This window comes from Glossina fuscipes, unplaced genomic scaffold (assembly GCF_014805625.2).
Source record: "Glossina fuscipes isolate IAEA_lab_2018 unplaced genomic scaffold, Yale_Gfus_2 121, whole genome shotgun sequence".
Taxonomy (NCBI): Eukaryota; Metazoa; Arthropoda; class Insecta; order Diptera; family Glossinidae; genus Glossina; species Glossina fuscipes.
Genome location: NW_023998464.1, coordinates 6,157,729 through 6,181,427, shown reverse-complemented (window position 1 = coordinate 6,181,427; position 23,699 = coordinate 6,157,729).

The following is a 23,699-nucleotide window of genomic DNA, read 5'->3' as shown; positions in this document are numbered from 1 at the left end:
GTAAGCATTGGAAATACAAAACCGAATAAAGGTAATGGGAAAAAATTAATTAACCTGAAGAGAGCTATTTTTTTTTTCAATTATTATTATGTTATATAAATTTAACTTTAATGCTCGTAATATCTAATTAAAATTAAATGAAATGAAATTTTAGTAGAAGAAGTGAACACTCGATCCTTGATTACTGCTACAATGTGAAAAAGTATTGCTTTCGGCGTTTCTGCATCCTGGACAAGATACGGGTACGCGTGTTCTTTACATATGCTTTCAAAAAGCTGCCCAATTATTTCCCAAAATTATGGGTTGACAACAGAAACTAGGCAAAATGTTTAATTAAGGGTTTTTTGACAATGATGAAAATAACTTTGCCTAATCACAACGGTCCATGACGCTTAAGTTTACGCGTTTCGTCTAAAACAACAAAAATCGTCAAGTTTCATAAATTTCCCTCTGCATGGACTGAATAAATGCCAAAAATGATTTTCATTATTTAGTCATGCTGTCCCTTGATAATTCTTTTTAGTCTTTAATAATACCACAACGAAAATTGTGGCACGTATTTTTTAATGGCGAATTTTGATATTTCTCTTGGGCTTGTTCGGTTTTCTATCCATACTACTTGAGGCTCGAGTTTATATCAGGCTCTTATAGCTGCGGATTCATTAAATCAGTGATCGGAAGCAAAATGTTGAGAAGAAATGAAAAGTAATTGTGTAATTCTGATCACCATAAGCTTCTGAATAGGTGATACATAGGTGGTTGGTTCGTTAAACCCTAAAAGTCTTAGGTTTCGAAATAAAAGTCGTGACCTAATTTCAGCACTCTTCAGATCAATTTTGAAAATTAATCTGACTTGAACTTTACAGCATTGCCAAAAGATGTCAATTCTCTAAAAGGAAGTTTTACTAACCCAGCAAAATGGCTTTTAATCAAAATTCCAATTACCATAGCTAAAAAATAAATACATACAGATAAACAATATAGATATAAGAATGATCGTTAGAGTCGCATCTAATTTGTCACTGAGGAAAGAATTTTGATTCATCAAGTAACGTCTCCTCAGTTAGTAAGATATTTTGCAAATTGTTATACATTCGCTCGAAGCAGGTGGGGCATCCAAGATTCGTATTAAAACGGGCTTTTCCGTCTCTGCTTGAAACTTTTCAAATACATATATAAATTGAAGCCTTTATGTCTTTTTTTGGCGCATAGGGAACAGTTTATGTTGCTTTTTTTGTTATCCTTTCGTCTAAACGGGTTGCAATATCTCTTTTTATATTTACGAATTCGATGAATTCAAAAAAGAGTTTTTTCTATTCAAATTTTATATCCGCCAAATATGAGGGCAATAGAAGCATTTTGTTATTTGGTTTGTTTTATACATGGATGGCATGGAGTGAATTTCATGGGAACCTCCAAAAGAACATAAGAAAAAGGGCTCAGCCCATTTAAGGCGGCCTAATGAATGTATTTATGTATCTAAATTCTTTGTAATCTACGCTTCCGAGTCCTGTTAAAACCCTCGCTTATGTGGGAAACGATATGCATTGTATGTGATCTTTCCTCCGGTATATGTTGGAACTCTATGGTTTGCGTAAGAAATAAAGGCAGATATATGTCCGACTCAGTACTATTTATATCACAAAGTTATTGATTTGAGAAAATTTGTAGTGTTTTTTAGCGATTCGTCTCGAACCTCCCACAATGTCTATGTTGTTCACTTTTATTTTTCAGTGCCTGCACATAAACAAACTGCAATAAGCCTGCATGTACATCTGGAATTTTTCGAAAAATTTTTGTTTTACACACTTAACTATGATTTCAGTTTGAATACCGGAACTTTCATTGCTATTATTTTTCGTATTTTTTCAGTTGTTTAACTTTTGTTGACGTTTAGTTTGTTTTGTAAAGAAGTTTTGCGCTTTTTTTCGCTTCCAATTATGCAAGACAGAAGGATTATACCAATACAGACCAGCGCGAACAATTTGTAAAAAACAATACAATAAAACTGCAGAGTTAAAAGTTCGGCCTCCAAACATATGCCAGCATGTAAGTGAAATTTTCATTCATTTTATATAACTCTTCACTAGAAGTAATATGCAATAGTTTTTAGTAAATATCAGTTGTGTTGCATAAAAAAAAAAACCAAAGCTCAAGCGAATATTTGTAGCTTTACAAACAGTAAAAATAAACGTTGCTGCAACGACCAAAGTATTCGATTTTTAAATATAAAGCTGTAACTTGACTTGTATATATATATAAACCTAAGAAATCAGTTTTGAAACTCAAGTGGTAATATCGCTTGGAGATTTCTTTTTCGTGGTTAGAGGCACTAGTTTTATGTTTGCGATAATAATTTTTTATTTTGATGGTAAATATGATACCATGCAAGAAAATGAATTAAAGTGGGAAGCTGATGATGCATTAAGATGACTTGACACTGTAGCCTTAAGGAATTTCTTAATTGTCCAAGAGCGATACTCGAAAGTTTTTATTGGGAAATTTTCAGTATTACAAGTCATTCAAAGATATTAAACTTGGTAAGTGTAAAAAGCAATTGTTGAAGAACGAATCTTTAAACACATCTCCTTGCGTTGGGTGACTTCAACTTGCCTCAAGTCAATTGGTTTTACAGTGATAGTTCTGGCTGTTTGATTCCTTCCTCAACATCTGATAAAGCCGTTGTGTTCTTCAATGAATTATTTGATAATAATTTAGTTCAATACAATGGTACCCCTAATTGTAATGGGAGATTTCTTGATCTCTGCTTTGCAAATTTTCCTGAGGTTTGCGTTAATCGTTGTCTTCCGTTTAGTTTACCTGAGGATCCATATCATCCAGCATTGGGTGTTTCCTTTCATTACAAGTCTGTTGGTTCGTTGAACCTCTATAACGTTCCAAATTCAAATTTTTCATATCAACGTTATTATTTCCATAAAATCAATGTTTCCATACTAAAATCTCATCTTTCTCATTTTGTGCTCGATTTCTCAGAGGGAAGCATTGATAGCTTACTGTCCTCGTTCTACAATGTATTAAATCAAGCTATTTCTGCATCCGTTCCGATCAAGCAGTCCCGTCCTCGAAGTAAGGATCCCCCGTGGTTTAATAAGACAATTAAATACTACAAGAATAGGAAAAACAAGTTGTTCAAAAAATTTTCGAAAAGTGGTTCTTCTTTCGATCATTTCCCTTACTCTGTTGCAAGGCATAAATTTAATTCCCTCAACCGCCAATACTACTGCAGATACCTTTAGTTTGTTAAATCTTCCTTGTTTGCTAACCCTAAATACTTTTTTAAGTTCGTTAATTCCAAAAGAAAAATCTCCATAAACCCGTCGTTTGTGTCTTTTAATGGCTCCGGGTCCTCGGATGATTTTGAATCCTCAAATCTCTTTGCGGAATACTTCCGACAGAACTTTTCAACTGCCAATTTTGATTTATCGGAAAATTATCCATATTCGATTTCTAATTCGGTTTCAATTCCTAACTTTGTTTATATCGGAAAATGACTTTTTTGAAGGATTGAACTCTCTGAAATATAATTGTTCGCCTGGAGCCGATGGCATCCCCTCATGTGTACTTATATCTTGTGCTGGCGAGCTTTGTGATGTTATCTCAAAGATTTTTAATAAGTCTTTGAATTTAGGTGTTTTCCCTTTGTGTTGGAAGACTTCTTTCCTTATTCCTATTCACAAAAGTGGTAGTAGGCAACTTGTAGAGAACTACAGAGGCATCGCCAAGTTGAGTGTCTTACCTAAACTGTTCGAGCGAATTGTGGCTCAGCATATAGCCTTTTCCATGAAATTGTATATTTCTCCTTTCCAGCATGGTTTTCGAAAGGGAAGATCTACGGTGACCAATCTGTTGGAGTTTACTTCTCATGTTTTCAAGGCTTTTTCTAGTGGTTCTCGCACTGATGTCATTTACACTGACTTTAGCAAGGCGTTTGATATGGTTAATCATAGACTTCTTAGATTTAAAATCCAGACCTCTGGCTTTCCTCTCTTCTTAGTTGAATGGTTAAGCTCTTATCTGTATGGTAGATCATTCAGGGTTTTGTTTAACCTCATTACCTCGGATGAATTTCCCGTGACGTCTGGCGTACCTCAAGGTAGCCACTTGGGACCTATTTTATTTAATCTTTACATCAATGATTTGCCCTCCGTGATTAAATTCAGTAAGATTTTAATGTATGCTGATGATGTGAAACTGTTTACTTCTTTTTCCGTAGAATCGCAATCACATCATCTTCAAAGTGATTTGAACAATTTGGTTGCATGGTGCTCCCTCAATCTTCTGAAGCTAAATCTAAATAAATGTAAGAAGCTTTCTTTCTTAAGAAGGAAGTCGTTTAGTACCCAATACTTCATTGATTCGCACAGGTTGGAAGACGTCGATTCGTTCATTGATTTAGGCGTTCTATTCGATTATAGGTTACGTTTCAATTTGCATATTGAGTCCTCGTTAAGCAAAGCTAGGTCCGCTCTTGGTTTTATAAAGAGGTGGTCCAAAGAGCTTGATGATCCTTATATTACTAAAAGGCTTTACACGTGTTTGGTTAGACCTATTCTTGAGTATGCCTCTGTTGTGTGGTCTCCTTCATATAGATGCTACGTTGGTTCAATTGAATCTATACAAAAGCAATTCTTGCTGTTTGCACTTAGGAATTTGGGTTGGGACCCGATTTCCCCTCTTCCACCCTATGAAAATAGGTTGCTTCTGTTATCCTTACCGTCACTCGAGAAACGTAGATTTGTTCTTGGGGTTTCCTTCCTAATCAAATTAATAAATGGTGCAATTGATTCGCCCGCATTACTTCGTGAGATTTGCTTTAATGTCCCTAACCGCTTCTCTAGGTACTTTATGTTGATAAAGCTTAGTCAATGCAAATATAACTTTGAACTGTTTAACCCGCTCAGAGTTGTTTGCGAGAACCTAAATGATGTCTATCATCTATTCTCATTAACGGACTCTTTAAAGTCTATTAAAGCAATATTGCTCAACAAGCGCGATTTACCTATGTCGTACTTAAACTGATTTAACCTTAGATTTTGTCATTATGAGTCGAAAATTAATTTGTTGTTAACAATTATCGGTTGCCAAGCTTATGCATGTTTGCGATGGCTTAGGGGTTCACTTGCAATTTGGTCCTGTATCGGTTGTGGGCGTGGCTCTATGCTAATTGTGTACATGCTTTTTTTTTTTCCTCCTTTTTTGTTTTATTGTACTTATACTAAGTTTTATTATTAAATAATTTTAAGATTTACTTAAGAGTCAATTGAACTCGACTGCCATTTTGTTTAGTTGAGTTTCTTGTATAAGTGGAATAAATAAATAAATAAATCTCTGCGGTGTCTATGGTTAGAGGTCCAAAATCATTAAATTAACTGTGTGGTGTAGAAATAGCAAATTAGAATCAAAGCTCTTCAAGTTCGAAAATTGAAATGTTGAAAAATTGAATGTTGTTGTCTCGAAATTACATATTTCGACCTTACCGCTCTACCTGTGTCTTCAATTTACGTAGGATTTCCTTACAACCTTAAGCATAGCTAGACGAAATGATTTTGCTGAGGCCATCGTAAGATATTTTCGATAATCTAATGTATATCTTATTAATAAGATAAGTCGGCTTTCGAGGGAAGTTTTTCGAAAAATCTTCAAATTTGTTCTCAATTTTTTCGATAGTATTTGCCGCTTGCGGTTCTAGCTGCAAAATTTTGATGTATAGTATTACAATAAGAGACGAATTTGCAAACAAGTAGAGATACTATAGTGGGACACGGTTCGCCATTAAACACCCTACACCACTTCGCTTAATACAATTACTCATAAAAGGGTATTTCAAAATAAGCGTTTATAAGGAAAGTGGTGGAAGAAGTAAGCCGATTCGAATAGTTTTTCGATAGCGTTCACCCTTAGGTCAAAACACTTCAGTGTATCAAATTTCGCTACATTATCCCAAAAATTCTTGTCTGTGGGTTGAACATAAGACGGACGTATGGATTGAAAGGCCTTGGCAACCAATCGGTATAATAAACGTTGATCTATCTCAAGCCAAGTAACAGCTCAGGAGACAAAAATTTTGATGAATAATTATTATTGCGAAAGATGACAGTTTGAAATTTGACACAAAACGGCAGAGAATCTGTGCAAAGTCCTTTTCGACCTCTTTATTATCCTTAAATCAACGACTTATCTTAAATAGGAGGAGTTCCCTTACTATAGGCCGAATATTTAAGATTGGGTAAGATAACTGAGTAATGTTCAATGATCGTTAACGCGAAAGTTGACACTTATATTGATCACATATAGGCGATTTGCTAATATTTCCTCTTGTACTTATGTAAATTAGATATGCTCTTCGTGAGCACTAGGGAATCTTGAAACGTCCAAAAATTTTTTTTTTGCTTACATACATTTAGATTTGGTATATATTTACAAACAGGTATATTCAGTGATATCACATTAATACGTCATTTTTAGGACTTTGAAAAGATCGGTTGTAAAACCCCTTTTTATTTTATTGTTCTATATGGTTTTAAAGCAATTGTAAAAGTGGGAAAATTTATTAAACTATATTTAACTTTACTTATAATTAATATGTATCGCGTTGATCTGTGTGATGTAAACATGTTGGCTTTTACGATCAGCACTTGATGTTCTCGTCAAAAAGTGTCTTTCTTGTTCTTGCTTGTAGTTGATTCCAAAAATCTGCTTGATTTTCGGCGTTTGTCGTTTTTCTCTTTGTTTACAGTGTTTTTAATAGCGTGAAGTTTGCGCGCTCAGCTACGAACGTTTTGAATACATGACAAAATTTTTTTTTTTTTCTTTCTTCACAAACTTTATTTTGTCTGTTGTTTTCTGACATGGATTGTTTATTTACATCATGTCGAATGAAAACAGGCCTAATTCATTAGACCTTGGCTTTGCGAACATTATTGTTATGCGAAATGTGCAGGTATTACTGGCCGTGACGGAGACGCGGTCCTAGACCCTTTGAAAGATTTATGTGGGTTGTGTCCCGACTGTAAAAAGCGGAACATTGATTTTGATAAGCTCTTCACAGAAACAAAGAATGGTTTTTCCGAATTAAGTAAAAAACTCGTTACATTCGCCCACCTTATCCTCGAGCTTGTACTTCATCTCCGTCTTTGCCCAAAGCTTATAGGTATGTCTTATCTAAAACGTCTGCCTTGCTTGCCAACATTTCAGTTTGTTCTCGTCGTCAACGATAAGGCTTGTCGATCGACCATCGGCGAATCCTGATAAAGGACCGAGTGCTTCATCCTTGCCTACAAAGAACATTAGCATTTCCTCTATCGTCAACTTAGCTGATAATGCAAATATTACAAATAAGACGGAAAGCCTTCCCCGTGTCAGCTATGTTGAGGCGCAAAGGCATTTCCTCGATTTTGTCTAGTCAGTTGATCTCTCCAAAAAAGACTAACAAAAATAATAAATCCGCTTCTCTCGCTGGCACAAGTCGCTCAAGTTGCACACGCAGGCGTGATCACTGGCTCTATTTTCTCCCTACCACAAAATTCTCTAACTGTGAATCCTATAGTTCCTAGTAAGGATGACGTCTACTTGTCGGGAGTACTCCCCAGACACCTCTAAGAGTAACATAAAAAGTTATATTGCTGCAAAAGTCCCATCCGTCAATTTGAAGTGTGTAAGCGCTTTTAAATTGGCTCCATCTCAAAATGAAGCTATCTCTTCTTAGTTTCGACTGAAAACATGAAAATTTTGTTAAATGAGGAATTCACTCCTCGGAATCGACCTCGTAATAGCAATTCGATAGCTTTTCCACCCTCAAAAATCTAAATGTTTCTGCAAGCCTAGTAACTTTCATTTACAAAAATGTTAGGGGCCTGAACTAGGAAATTCGCTTTACTTTCTTAAACTTAGTGAGCACAGAGTCTTCTTGTTTAACTTTTGGTGAATTTGGTTAAAGCGTGACTTACATTCGTCGGATTTTATCGCACTGGTGGCGGTGTTTTAATTGACTTATCTGCTGCAGTCCCGTCCTATGCAATTGAATTTCCTACTCCTCCCGACGTTGAATTCATTGCCATTCGGGCGAAAATTGAAAATTATACGCAGTTTGCTGCTAAATTCACCCAAATGCAGATATTCCTGCCAATTGGCAGCACGCTGGTCTTATTTGTGACGTGTCCAATAAATCTAAACCTGCAGATGTGGTCACAGCGTTTGGCTACATGTCACTTGGCGTTGCAGTGATAATTTAGGCTGCATGGCGCCCACTTCAACAGCGGAGAGAACTACTGTGTTTTTCAACGAATTATTTGATCGTAATTCGATTCAGTATAACTTTACTCATTATTGTAATGGCAGACTGTTACATCTTTGCTTTGCCAATTTCCGCAGGTATGATCGCCCGTTGAATCAGTCTGACGAGTGCAATCCAACTTGCTCAAATAAATATTATGACTTTAATAAAATCAACATTTTACTGCTTAAATCTCATCTTTCGCACATTACGCTCGACATTTTTGCTGGGAATATTGAAAACCTACCATCGTCCTCCTATAATGTACTGATCATAGCTATTTCTGCATCCATTCCGCTCAAGCGACCCCGCCCTCGAAGCAAGTGCCCGCCGTGGTTTAACAAGAGAATTACACATAACAAAAAAGGAAAACAAAGTTTTCCAAAAATTTCTGCTTACGACTATTTTGCCTATTTTGCATCAAAACATAGATTTAATCACGTTAACCATCAATATTATTGCGGATACCTTCAATTGACAAAATCCTTACTGATCATTAATCCTAAATATTTTAATAGGTTTATCGACTCCAAAAGAAAAATTACCACGTATCCTTCGCATGTATCTTTCAATGACTTCGAGTCCTCTGGTGATAGCGAAATCTCAAATTCCTTTGCTGAACGTTTCCGACAATATTTTTCAACTTTTAACTATCCTTATCTGGCAGCTAACTCTGTTTCGATTCCTAACTTGGTGATTTCAGAAAACGACGTTGGTGGTGGTCTCTAAAATGCAGTTGTGGGCCTGGACCCGAAGGTATTCCATCAGGTATATTCAAATCAAATTCTGACAAGCCATATGGTATTATTTGAGGTCTTTTTAATATGTCAGTCCTTGAAATCAGATGTTTTCCCTTTGTGTTGAAAGAGTAAATTTCTTATTCCACTTCACAAATGGGGAACTAGATACCCATGGAGGCATTGCTAAATGGAGTGTTTTGCCTAAATTGTTTGAGCGAATTGTTACACCATATTTAGCTTTTACTATCAAATCTTATACTTCTCCATTCCAGCGTTGGTTTCTGACACGAAGAGCAACTGTTACTAATCGCCACTGTTACTAATCTATTTATTCTATTTATTTACTTCCCATGTTTTCACGGCTTTTCCTGTTGCTTTTTGCACAGATGTCGTATATATTGATTTTAGTAAAACGTTTGAGTTAGTTAACCGTAACTTATTGATCTTTAAATTTGCTTAGCAAAGTGGCTAAGCTCTTATCTTAATAACAGATTACACACTCTTAGAGTTCTATTTACTTTAATCACCGCCGACGAATTTCCCGTGTCTGGTAATACCCCAAGGCAGCCACCTAGGGCTCTTTTTATTTATTCTCTGCATTAATGATCTCTCCTGATATCTATCACTTAATCTCAACATCGGTCTGTGTAAAGTAAAAAAAACTACATTTTCATCCTCTATAATATGGAGTGACGCGACCGATTTTTTCCTTTTTCAAAATAAAAGTCTTTGTTAGGCGTGACTTTGAAAACTTTACTTCACTTTGAAATTTTTTTGCGAACTTGTACATGATATCTCCATTTCCGCTAACGCGAGCATGTGTAAAGCGCTCAGTTGGGCAGACGAACAAACACACATGCTTAGTAGCATTCCAAATTTGAAACCGGCCGAGAATTTATATACTTTATGGGGTTTTTGAAGCTGGTTTTTGTGCGCTATGAAGGCAGTGTAAAAAAATTAAACTTCGATACATGATAATACTGGGTAGGTGTAGTGAATTTTCTCAATTTTTGTATAAGTATTACAGCATCATTCGTAGAATATGCGTTCAAATTTTTTGTGCATTCATCTGCTATAGTTTATGAGTAATGAGCAAAAAACCAACAATTTATTCCTTTTGAACAAAAGAGGTGTTCTCAATGTACGTGGTACTGAGCGTGTGGCCCCTTCGATTTGAACCATTTTCAATACTAAACAGCGAGTGACAACTGCCAACGTTTCCGTCAAATTTGGAGCGGATAGCTTCATTTTTAAAGATTAGGAGAATATTTACAACAGACATTATACAGACGAGCATGCTTAAACTGATTCAGAATTTGATGCTGATCAGGAATATGTATACTTTCTTAGATCTCTGAAACTTCCTTCTAGGCGTTGCAAAGGCGTTTTGAAATGTATATATCCCTCATCCTTCGGTTATAAAAATCAAATTTTTTGAAAAAATATATAAAACCACGTCTTTATCACTAGAAGCCAATAATTTCAATATATTTTCATCATTTTTGTATACGTATGACTAATGACAGTTAGTAGAAAAAAAAAAGAAAACTTAGTGTGCCTTTTATTGAAGTCGGGTAAAAAGAATTTTGTGATGGTATTTTTCGCTTACAGCTATTCACCCGCCCCTTTTTCTTTTTTCATCCTTAGTTTGGTGATGCTATAAAGATCACAACAGCGTCGTATTTGCTACTAAAAGAAAACTTGGCTTCATTAAGTAATCACCTTAACTTCAGCTTTTGTAACCTGATTAATAGATTCTGAAAATTAACCCAAACAATGTATGTTGAATTCTCTCGCAGATAAAACAGGGGCACACAACTAGTAAGAAAATTGTATTCTTTTATACCTACCTTCTTTATGCTTTATGAAGAAAACCTTAAGAAAAGAAGAACAAAAGAGGAGAAGATTATTGAGAAGATGTACTTATTTTTTCCATTTTTCTAGGTTATGTGTGGAAACTCGCGAACGGGGAAATACTTACTACAGATTCTGCACAGATTGGTAGGCGAACGGACGGACAACCAAACAGAAATGCGGACATGCTTAGGTGTGTTTTCAATTTGACAAAGTCTAATAAAATTTACACTTTTTGAGGCCTTTGGAACTTCTATCTGGGTGTTGAAAACGTTTCGGCAGAATTAATATTTTACCCCTTCTTCGGCTGAAAGCATAAATAGATCTATTAGAATTGATTTTTGAAATTTGAAGGACGGAAAAGTTCAGACTTGCCGGTAATAAGAAGAAATACGTACAAATAATCTCATAAAAAACATGTACTTTACAACGTAGAAGAGGATATGTGAATAGGAGAGTGAGGAGATTCGCGTACGCTTGCACATTGTTTCATCTATTCTTTCGTCCATTGAATTTTTGAATTATTGAGGTACGCATGATGTGTACGTTCCTAGCTTATGGGGATACGTGATAAGAATGGCCCTAAGCAACTCACAAATACTTATCTCCAATGTTCCATCCCACATGCTATAAACGTATATATATATATATATATATATATATATATGTCCTTATCACTTTTTAATTACATCACTCTAGTCTTGTGCTCTATACTTTGCTATCCGCCTGGGTGGCCGAGTAGGCAAGAGTCTCGACTAGCAACTCATTGGTCGTGGGTTCGAATCTCAAGTGCGGTAGAGTTTTTAATAAAGGCCGATAGCCTTAGATGCTAGTGCTTTTAAGAGTTTAGTCTTAGAATTTATTTCTCTGGCGAAATTAATAATAATAATAGTAATAATAATATACTTTGCTACATATCTACCAGCTGTTTCCCCTATCGGATTACAATCCAAACTTGCAAAATAAATCTCTTTGCCTTTGGCTTATATTATTTATTGCTATGTTGTTATGAAAATCGCAAATTTAATGATTCGAGCTTTGATGGAAACTACGCGGCTTTCCAAAAAACAAAATTCCAAAGAGAGGCAAAACAAAAGATATAATTGTCACGTTTCACATGCGTTTTGCAGATCGCGACTCGCGACTCGCGAAGAGATTATTTCAAGAACAGTTATCGCGAATTTAGCGTTGAAAGCGATCCACACAAAATGTTTGCAATGAATTTAAGAAATGGTGGTTTGCTTGTAAAAGGGTATGTAAGCAGAATGTCTGCCAGAAACCAAGTTAGTTGACTCAGGAGAGTTCAATTGCAATTTTCGAACGGACAAAGCGTTGTATATATGAGTTCTTCTAAATAGTTAGTAAATAGATCTCTTAAGTTTTGTAAATAAAATCCATACTATGCTGAAAGTCGCAATTTAGTGCTATGAATTTAAGTTCAAAAGGAGTTGAATAAAAACGTAAAATCACAAAAGGGGTCTACGTTACAATATACGTAAGATATAAAATTGCGCTAATTGACTTAAGGTATAATATCTACTTAATTATACTTTTTTAACTTTGAATTTTCCTGCAAGTCTCTTAACCGTTAAATATGTTGCTTACTGCCTTTCCTCACATCAATAAAAAAGGAAATGAGTACGTAAAGTCAGTTGATCAACATAATACTTAGGGTGAAATGGTTCTTATTGCCCAGAGTCTTAACTTTTACATACCTAAAAAACTAACATTTTTTTCACTGATATACAATGGCTTCATGTAGCAGTGCGTAGATCTGTGCGTGGGTAAACTACATTTCAGTAATCGAAACATTTTAAATTCACTTCCCTCGAACGACATTCTATTACATATGATGCCATATTTGGTAGACATCAAGAGGCTTTGCCCAAGTCGGGTGTCATTTCTGTTTTTTTTTTTTAATTTTGCTAATAGTATTTTGTTCTTCTCTCTCTGCATAATTCCTTAACATAAATAATAACAGTTGCACAACAAAAAGAACACTGGTTTATTCAAATTCGCTAGACCGTGTGAATATGTATATATGTATATATGTATATAAATGTATGTATATATATATTTTTCACTATATATGAAACAAGTAATTTTACGGCTTAATAATGGTGGAATATCTTCGACATAATTTTAAGAGAAAGTAGGTTTCAGGCGAGCAAAGTTATTATGCATACTTTCGTAGAGATGACTTGGAAAAACGCTTGAAAACGCACGAATTTTATGTTTGACGAGTCGACTTGAGAATAAAAAAAAAATGTTTGTCGCCATTTGTGTTGGTTGTTTCACTTAGTTGGGAGAGATAAGGATGTGTGAAAATATTATTAAAATATTTTTATCAATTAAATTCTGCTATTTAGTAATAGGCAAGCAAGAACAAATGTTTTTTAAACAATTCGTGGGTTTTGGCAAAGGGGGCTGAAATTCTCCAGCAATAATTCCATTGATGTATAACTAAAGTTCATAGCTCATACAGTGACAAAACCGGAAACACATCGTTGGATCCACAAAGCAGATCAAAGCGCTGATGTTCACAGACTAAAATTAAAAGTAACCGCTTACTAATAGGGAAATAGGAGCCCAAGTTGCTGCGAACAGAAGTTTGCGAAAGGAAGTTCAAAAGGAACGTTAAAGCTGGTCACGACTGAACGCAAAAAATAATTACGACAAAGGCATAGAATGATTGGACCTTGTTGAATGACCGAAAGAAATGTCAGAAATCTACCACGTTATTAAAAGGCGATTGCCGATGACTATGCGAGAATACTCGCACAGTAAAGCTATAACGTTTCATACCGCAATTTCGAAGATGTCCTTTTTGAATCAGCCATACATTCGAAACAATTAAAAAAAAATAAATTTATATTATTCAACATTCGTTAATTTCAAATGTGTAAAGGACATTAAAAGACAATGCTTCCTTATGAGCATGAAACACCACATTTTTCACTAGAGAATGCTGTTATGAAACTATAGTTGAAACAAGAAGACAAGCGGTCAGAGGTTAGGTGTACGGTAAGTTTGAAAAATATAGTTTACTCGGACAATAGAATCTTTGAACCCCATAAAAAATTACACTCTACATAAAAGCAAATATATGAAAAATTTTGTATGCCATTCTTAGATGCTTAAGGAATCATCTAAAACGATAAAAATTACAAGTCAACGTTACACTCAATTAGAAATTCCACTGCTCAATTTTTGTTCTTACTTCTATTTTTCAGGTAAATCGACACCAGATGATGCTGAGTAAGAAAAGTTCAATGTGAACATGAAGTGTTTTGGCTTAACTTTAATAAAGCCGGCGATTAGCTTCATAGCTTCATGTATATATATTTATATATATATACACGTATGCTTTTTACGGGTTTTTGAATACGTGACGCAACTATGATCATTTTGTAGGAAATGTTTTTTCCCAGGATTTTCAATTATTTTCTCATTATACCCATCACTTAATCATGAGAGATACATTGATTTTGTCAAAACGTTTGCAGTGCCCAGAAGGAAGATTCAGAAACCTCATAAAGTATATATGTTCTTGAGCGGCATCAAATTCTGAATCGATTCAAGCATGCCGGTCTATCCGGTTGTCCGGTAATATTGAAAACCGGACAAATCGGTCGAAGGACACGCATTCAGTATCACGTAAGCTGAGAACGCCTCTGTTTTCCGAAAGGAATAAACTATAACAAATAAATATTAAAAGAATTTTAACAGATATGCTATGGGCGATGCCGTAGCATTTGTTTACAAAAATGGAAAATTTTGACCACGCTTAGCCAGTATTAAAGTGTATCAAAATTTAATTTTTTTAACGATAGCATTATAAAGCGCAGAAATAAGCTTCAAAGACATCGTAAGGTATATAAATTCTTGGCCAATTTTAAATTTGGATTGCATGTAAACATGTCCGCCTATTCTTCTCTCGGTCTGTCTGTTGGCTAAACTTTATAGTATTTCTGGTAAGCATTCGTCCGTTAACGAATCGCCCACAAACTTAAGAAAGAATTTGAGAGTGTCACAACAAGCCAAGCAAGAACTTTTGTTTTGAAAATAGAAAAAATCGGCCGCACCGCTCCATATTATAGAATATGAAAATTTAGCTTTTAGTTGTTTTGTCTTTTTTATGATGACGCTGACGAGTATGAAAGATTCGATCGCGACCGAATATAATTTTCTTACTTGTTTCATATGCATGGCTGCATTGGCTGCTTTGAAAGTAACTGCTCTAAATGCTGCTTAATACGAATTTTTTTTTCAAATGCAGGCAAGAAGAAGGGTTATGGGAATTGAGCCAATTCATTTTGGGCATTTTATAATAGAGTAAGAGATGATTCTCACATTCATTATTTATCAAGTTTAAATCTATTTTCCATCCAGCCATTAGACCTATTATAACTTGAGCTTGCTCCTGAAAAGCAGTTACGTACATAAATTTTTTAGTCAAGGGAGACAAAGATATTCGATCAAAAAAAAAGGACTTAATAAATGGAGTTTTTATTGTACCTTTTTTGTGTAGGTGCAAGGTCCCAGAGCAAGGGTAAAGGCAAGGGTAATTATCATGAAAATCCCATCCTGTAAATGTAATGCATGTGTACGTGCTTTGATTTTTTTACGAATCCTCACAATACCTACTTCAACATAAAAAGGATTCCTTTCGACATATTTGACAGCCGCATTATGGAATCCTCTTCCTTTCTTTTCTCTTCTCTTCTCTTCTCTTATCTTCTCTTCTTTTCTTTTCTTTTGTTTTCTTTTCTTCTCTTCTCTTTTCTCCCTTCTCTTCTATTCTATTCTTCTCTCTTGTTATTCTCCTCTTTTTTCCTATTCACTTCATATCTCTTCCTCCTCTTTTTTGTTCCCTTTTCTTACCACAGTATTCTTTATCTTCGTTTCTTATCTTATCTTTACTTCTTTGCTTTTTCGTTAGAGATAATAGAAATCTATACCATTTTGCGTTTACCTTATTTATCGAGACGTCGTTGAGATGAAGAAATTCTACGAAAAATATCTTTCTTTGTCATTTAATTTTTCTCCACGTTACTTTACGTTTTATCAATTTTTTTATATGCATATAAGAAATTGCTTACGAATGTCTATAGTCTAATGTTAAAAATATGAGACATCTTTAATTCATTATGGATATTGAATATTTATTGAGACATCTTTAATTCATTATGGATATTGAATATTTATTCTTTTCCAACAGAAATTTGAACAACCTTTTCAATATGCTTTTATATCAAAAACAAATTACTTTTAATCAAAGGTGCCGAGTTCTTCGGTTTTCGGTATTGTTCTTAGAAAATTAGCTTGAACTTTTTAAAGTTTGATAGTTATAAATCGAAATATTTTTCTACAGTTGATTTCTAATTGGCAAAAACATTTGTTAAAGTTGATTGGTTGTTGGGTGCTTTTTACCGAGAAAGGTTTCAATTTTCATTAAAAACTTGTGTTCTCTCCTTGCCTTTTCAGAGAATTACAGAATTTACAGTTTTTCGTTTCTTTTTCTGTTCTTTAATAAAAGTAAGAAAAACAAGTAGTTAAAAATGTTCATAAACAAAAATGTATTCCTACAAATACTTCTAAAAGGAAAAGGGAAATTTCGATAAATTGTTCTCTTTTCACTCAGTGCCTAAACTGTACGACAATGCTTAAAGTTTGCATTGCAAATTATTGATTTCATATGAGCAGTGAAATAAAATTGAATTTCAAGGTTGATTATTAATTAGGAAAATTGACTTTGCTTAACGATTTCAAGAGAAATGAGTGTAGTTGCTTTAAAAAAAACCTTTCCTTGCAATTAACTATGTATTTCATTGGCCAATTGAAAGGTTTTCGTTCTTTTCATCACCCATGTGACGATTATGTAGGAATTAATGAAGTTTATTGAAAAGCAAAGATTCATTAACCTTCGTTATAATCGTTTTTCGGTGTTTTTATTCATTTCTTATTTTTTAGATAATAAATTGTAGCTGCTCGTAAATTGATTTAATACTGCTTTTAAAGGAGAATATTTTATCTGGTTTACATTTTTAGTGAGACTTGTGGGTGTTCTTATGTTTTTGTCCCCGTCGTACCATTATTAATGTTTCATTTCTCATTTCATGGTGCGCTTGGTTTTTTCTACCATTTCCCGCATTCTCCTAGAAGTTGTCTGCCGTCGTATTTTGTTAAAGTAAGAAAAAGCAAAAGGAAAATTATACCACATAAGCAAAATAAAGCGATGCAAATAGACTTAAGGCAAAATTTTCGACTACGTACATACATATATTTATTAACAGTCAAAATGATCCAGTTTCGTTATAAAAATGTAGACAAACACTTTATTCTCATGTTACTAAATGCTAATGTGTAGCTAATGGCTGCACACATGTGTATAAGAAATCCCTGCAATGTAGGCTTAATGTTCTACGCCAAACGTATAAGTGTATGGCTTTTTATCCCAACCCAGATAGTTCTTGGTTTTTTTTTTTTTTTTTTTAGTTGCATAAAAAAATCTCTATAAAGAATTTATGATCTAGTATGTGACTGCTTTTTAAGGACTGCATTTGTGCTAAGGATGTTTCTTTTGCAAAAACATTAGGATATTTTTGGTTGCCTTTTTTTCCATTCTCTGCTTAAAGGCATAACTATCTTTTGTTTCCCTTTATATGATTTTGAGTAAGTTGGATACGTGCTTTTTTATAGCCTTTGCTGTTTGAGGTTAGCAAATCTCTACGACGGTGTGAATAGTTGAGTAGTCAAGAGTGGCTTATGACGTTCGCACGCTTTCAAAGTAATCACTCAAGCTAGTTTCTTAGCCTTTAGTTTGGTTCTAATTATTGTTGTTTGCCATGCTTGACATCTAGTGGTTATGTCTGTTTGTTATGAGTCTTGATTGACGTATGGCTTTGAACCACATTTTAGCTGCACACTTAATTTATTTTTACATCACACGGAAAGGGAAACAAGATATTTTTTTATTTCCATAAAACTCGAAAAGTTCTCGATTTGGATTTTGCCGAAAAAAACGCTGTATATGTTACAAAAGCAAAACAAAGAGACTTTTCTAAAAACTATTTAATACAAGCTAAACATTGTTAGAAAGGGATTCAAACGATAATCAAAAATTCACAAAATGCTTCTTTTATTTTTGCGCTGCATTCATAAATTATCGCATTAAAACGCACATAATATATCTTCACGGAGCTTTGAATAAATGCAGTTTTCTATGCCAAAAAGACGCATTTGATAGTGAATCGGCTCCGATATCTGAAGTCTAAATGACCATGATGGGAACCAATAATATCGACGATAAAGCTAAACACCTGTGACGGCCCCGTTCGAGCCGTCAGCTCAGCGTAGTTTATTTTAGTTTCTTGCAACCAAATGAAATCGTCACTAAGGAACACTACCGAGAACAATGGATTTAATTGTGACAAAAAATGAACGTGATATTATGATATCATGATTTTTCGATGTGAAGTAATTCAGCTAACTTGAGCTAAGCGTGATCCCTCAGGAAATGTTTGCAGTTCTAACCTGGAATATCCTATCTTGCCCGCTGTTATCAGCAGCGTATAGTTGTTCTTATGAACAATTCGTGTTTCAATAGACGATTTGTTTGTGCTCAAGGTGCCCCGTTTTTTATGGCGATATATCGACAGGCGGGAAAAATTAATAGTCTGCGACGGCCAATGTTTTTGTAATCGATTTATTCAATGTTGTTGTGACCACAAAAAAAACAAAATAAAACCAACCAGTCTACGTTATACTCTCAATAATTTACAATAGTTTTTTAAAAAATATATTACATCTTCACGGACTTCGCTTAATGGAACTTGTTGTTCTGTTTCGCCCCTTTGCTAGTGAAATTTATATTCAGCTCCGCACCATTGGCATATCTTTAGCATGGAAGAGAACCTGCATGTAGTTGGCATTCTTAGCATTAGAAAATCCCCGTGTGGGTCATTGACTTTGTAACTGTACAAGAATTTCGTCCGAATTAGAATTTTCGTAGGTCAGAGCTAGTTTTCACTTTTCAAAGATGGTTAATAGAAAATTGTACTCAGTACGAAATTAGTTTAGTGTGAGAGGATTAGCCCTTATAATGCAAACGATTCGATGATTCATAAACGAAGTTTTTTATGTGTACCCTTTGTAAGCGCAATGTGTACCTAATAGATCTTATATTCAACGCGTCTTATTCGACATAGTTTATAACACGATTTCAATTTGAACACTCGACGCGGCATTGATCATTTTTGAACCTTATAGGAGCAATCTATCGTAGTTTGTATTCTCGATATGTTTGACATATACTTATTCTTACTAGTGGCGAAATGTTCTGCAGGAGGCACATTACAAGACTATTTCTCTGCAAAGTTACCCATGCGAACATGAACGTTTAACACGAGGGTTTAGGTTTAATAGTGAAAAAGTGTCCGATGTGCTAGTCTACATGCGATGAACATTATGTGGTGTTCTCTCTATGAAACACTAGGTAGGCGCTGTTTTGCTGTCAACAGCCAAATTTTGTTTATTCCCTTCACTTGGTATTTTCTTTAATTGACGATACTTCAAATGAAAACTACTGACGCTTGTCCAGGTCATTACCCGTCTTTATTAAAAAATTTGTTTATTAAAGTCAGAAATTAATTAAAATTTAAGTAGCGACAGTAATCGACGTTTGCATTACACTTAATTACAAACAAAACAATAAAATTGTATCCAATTTTCTACTTTATTATGATTTTTCCTAGGTCTTTATATTTACCCCTCTTTTCATTTTATTTTTTATTTTTCTCTTTTTACACGGAAACCATAAATCGAAGCATTCAATCGACGTACGATCATAAATAATAACAAAAAAGGATTCAAATTGAGAAAACAAAAAATGAAAAATCTTTCAATCAATTACTATAATCGAAAATAAACAGTCAATGTTACAGACAGACATAAATCCATACGTAGCCCCGCTCTTCTCCATATACTTTTAAACAAATTATTTCTAGAAATGTCATCAAAGTTTTTCATTTCGATTATGTTAGTTTGCCTTTGAAATGATAAATTACGGTGATGGCTTGACAAATGCTTTTTGCGAACCAAAAAAAAAAAAAGTAATAATAATAAAGGGAAAACAGAATCTAAAAAAAAAAACAAACAAACAAACAAATAGAAAATTAAATTTGCCTGAGGACGAATTTTGTATACCCAACGCCATATATTCCGCATTGAACCGCAACTTATTGAGGGGGAAGAGTGTGTGAGCAAATGCTGCGTATGAGTCATGCAGACATAAGAAAGACATGTATTAAAATCGTTTGAATTCCTACCATAAAATATTTGCTGTTAACTAGGACATATGTTGTTTACGCTGCATCTCTCTTTTGAACGTTGCAAGCGCTATAAGAAATTTAAAGTACTTTCATATGGCTTCGTTATTAGACTACGAACGAAAGATTTTTAGTTTTATTCTTCGATAAATTTTTGCAACATAGTTGCGGTAAAAAATGTGCGGGCACAAATTGTTACAAACAAATCAAAATATTCAGGTCAATGACTACATGGAAAATAGAAAACCAAAAGAATTTACAAAACTACGCTTAACTCTGTTTCAGAAATGAAGACAACAAATTAAAATCAAATTCCTGCACAATTTTTGACGTCAAGACATTTCAATGCCAAATTATAAACTTTTACACGGGCATGATTTAAAGAATGACTACCTTTTGGAAATTCGCAAGAGGTGTAAAACTTTGAATTGAAAAATTGAACGTTCACCCAAATCGAAGCAAGCTTTTCTAGATTGCACTTGATTGAAGGTGTGCCCGCAATAGGCAAAAAAAAGAGATGGCCTTGAATAGAATTTTCAATGCATTCATATTTCACTTGTAAAAGGAAATTTGGCGCAAACACACATGTTGCTGCCACGAGCATAATCTCAATTGAATCGAATGAATGTAGCTTGAGTTCGGTTAAGATTTGCCGAATGTAAAATATCAAGTTTAATTTTTCTCTTTGTAACATTGGTAGCCTTTGATGTGATGCCGTTCCGGTCAGTTGAAGAAATTCGAGCTCACAAAAATTGTAGAATTCGTTGACTCATTAACATTCCGTTCGCACAAATAATCTGAGTGCACACCGTGCCTGCAGCTCGCTATTCAGAAAATTTATTGCGAGGAGTGGATTGAACACCATCGGTGCAAAGTAAAATCGTCATTGAAATTGAAAAAATGTATTTCAAAAACGTTTAGATAACATGAATTCGTTGTTCTCCTTCCAATAACGAGGACAGGAGTGTAATTGTGAAATAACGTATGAAAAAGTCACACGAATCACGGTTTTTGGCAAATTTTGGTGGCAAATTTTGTTGGCGGTTTTTGTAAGATAACCGTTATCGTTCTACATGCCCGTAAGTTTAATAAGTTCACTTTAATGCTATTCAATTTCACTTCCAACTGCCTTATGGCGGAGATGAACTATGCTTTGATGGGAAGCATAGATGTGCCGAAACTCTCACCTCCCAGCGGTGATCCCCGGGCAACGGCTTCGGCCGGCTAAGAAGAGTTTAAGGTTTTGGGCTGCTAACTCGGCGACGAGTTTCTGAGAGATGGTGGAGGGGTTGGCTGGAAGAAGAGCTCTTACTCAATAAACTAGTTACTACCGAGGAAATATATTGAATGGTATTTAAGTACAATGAAGGTAGTAATCTAGCGAGTGCATGGTAGAGTGCATTAGACTAGTCTACCATGTTCAGTGCAATACCCGAGACCTATGTATCTTGAAGAAAAGTAGTTCACTTGGGGCTGGCAACCAGGAAAGTATGGAGAATCCGAAGCAAGTACGGTTGTTTTTAACAACCGCCCAAAGTATGCCGTAAGGCTTTGCAAAACAAACTGGGAGCCACGGGGGTCAGGAAGCTCGCCTCACAAAGCCACGTATGCCTGCGGGTATATGATGGACTTTGTCCTTAAGTCGTAATAAATAAATTAATTATACTATTAATGCAAAAAGGAATTGACGGACGGCCTTCCCTTTGGCCGATTGATAGAAAATGTCTGGTAAATTAATTAATACATGCAAAAATGGAAAAGGGATATGACGAATAAGTTTTCCCCTTTTACCTATTTTTACTTTTGAACACATGTCACGGATGCCTGCGGGTAATGGTGGTAATTGATCAACAGCACAGTGGAAGCCTTATGGCGGAAGCAGTCAGTTGATCAATTTGTGAGTCCTGACTGCTTGGGTGCGGCCCTTCGGGGAGTACTCGTGATGGTTGTGGTTGGCGAGTTCCTAGCTAAAATGGAACAATTGAGTGCAGCTAGGCCTCGCCATTGACCAGAGTGGGGTGTATTGTATACACAATAAACTGTTCTGGACTCTGGTGCTGTTTAGGCCCCTACTCTGTGGGGATTGTCTAACTCGCCAGGGGGCGTAGTACTCTTAAAAATGGCTTGGGCCACCGTGGGGTTAAGCCTTTCAGGCAGGAACCCACGTTAAACCCTTGCCACAAATTCTGCACTTTTTATCACATTTTCACTGCAATCGTCCGAATCAGTTCCCTAAAATACCTCATGGTCTAAGAGTTCAATATTCATGTTCATGTCTTCCTCAATTTTCAAATATCTATCACTACCTATAATGACAAAAATTTAGATTGCTGTCTCTGTTCAATTCATTGTCACGGACTGCTGCCTGCATTCTGATATTCCCGCCTTAATATCTACATTGCAGGAGCTAAGCTAAAACCAATACCAAATTTCGTTTCTTTATACTTTACAGATACTTTCAGTTCAGAACAAGTCTTATCTTGAGCACTGCTTCCATCAGAATGACCGACAATTGTTCATCATTATCATACCATAAGTATTAAGTATTAGAAAAGTTACTTCGGAAAATATTTAAAAGCGGCACCTTTCATGTTAGGCAACTTTCGTTAAAGGGGCTCTGTGGACTACACCTATTTTTGTGCTAATTTGAATTAAAAAGAGGAAAGAAAAAAGAATAATTTCGTTGACATGCCCATAACTCGATTGATGATTGGCTAACATTCGATTGGAAAAGCACGTTCTTTTCTTAATAAAACATTTTCAAATAAACCTATCGAAGAATTCTATAGAGAACTTAATCTCATTTCGCAGTTACTGTAAAATAACCGGATGAAAAGAACGAAAACTGTGAGAGTTCGTCCGTAGGCCCTTTTGGAAAAATTGTCACAACAGTTTAAAGTTTTGACATGTTGTTTTAATTTAATAAATTTTTTATTTGCCGCCCGCACCGAGTAATCGAGTGGAAGAGAGTAGGGGCTATGAAGTCTGAGCGCTCAAATCTCAATGTGGTAGATCTTACATGATCGTAGCTATACTAACCCAGCTGGTGAAAGCATGACACCTGCCAATTAACGTACTCACTAGGTTGCGGCTCCTTCCTATCTATATTTGCATATTTATCATCCTATTACACATATAGGGGATATCTGCTAAGTAATTTGATGACGTTAAAAATAAATAAATAAATGTTCGAAACTCTTTCTTACAAAGCCCTTTCATGTTTAAAGATTCTGCTTTATTCGCCTTATTTGAAGATTTTGTTCCCTAGAATGCCTCTCTAGGTGCATATGCCGAGGAAGTGTGCACTTCAATTACCAAACTTGTAAATAGTCATAAAGACGTCATCCTAAACTTTGAATTTCTCATTGTATAGATATTATGAAGAAAATAGTAGAAGAATATTGTACCGAAGCATGAAGTGTAAAGAAACAATTTTATGTATTCGGAATTCATTGGAGCAAAATGAATAATTTGAGCGGAACG